Here is a 390-nt window from a genome sequence, read left to right on the forward strand (position 1 = left end):
GGTCTGAGGTCTAACAGAGGGTTTGAGGTCCAGCAGAGGGTCTGAGGTCTGACAGAGAGTCTGAGGTTCAGCAGAGGGTCTGAGGTCTAACAGAAGGTCTGAGGTCCAGCAGAGGGTCTGAGGTCTGACAGAAGGTCTGAGGTCTGACAGAGGGTCTGAGGTCTGACAGAAGGTCTGAGGTCTGACAGAGGGTCTGAGGTCTAACAGAGGGTCTGAGGTCTAACAGAGGGTCTGAGATCCAGCAGAGGGTCTGAGGTCTGAGGGTCTGAGGTCTAACAGAGGGTCTGAGGTCTGACAGAGGGTCTGAGGTCTAACAAAGGGTCTGAGGTCTAACAGAGGGTCTGAGGTCTAACAGAGGGTCTGAGGTCTAACAGAGGGTTTGAGGTCCAG

The 390-nt window shown here is 54.6% G+C and overlaps 1 long non-coding RNA gene across 1 annotated transcript in view; it reads left to right on the forward strand.

Annotated features, from left to right (window-relative positions):
* Nucleotides 1-390, forward strand: part of LOC106511919 (uncharacterized) — a 5227-nt gene that overhangs the window by 2816 nt on the left and 2021 nt on the right. The window contains exon 2 of the long non-coding RNA XR_001309572.1: nucleotides 9-365. This is a non-coding gene — a long non-coding RNA (uncharacterized LOC106511919). The remainder of the gene's footprint in view (nucleotides 1-8; nucleotides 366-390) is intronic.

Source organism: Austrofundulus limnaeus, unplaced genomic scaffold (assembly GCF_001266775.1).
Source record: "Austrofundulus limnaeus strain Quisiro unplaced genomic scaffold, Austrofundulus_limnaeus-1.0 Scaffold3585, whole genome shotgun sequence".
NCBI classification, from domain to species: Eukaryota; Metazoa; Chordata; class Actinopteri; order Cyprinodontiformes; family Rivulidae; genus Austrofundulus; species Austrofundulus limnaeus.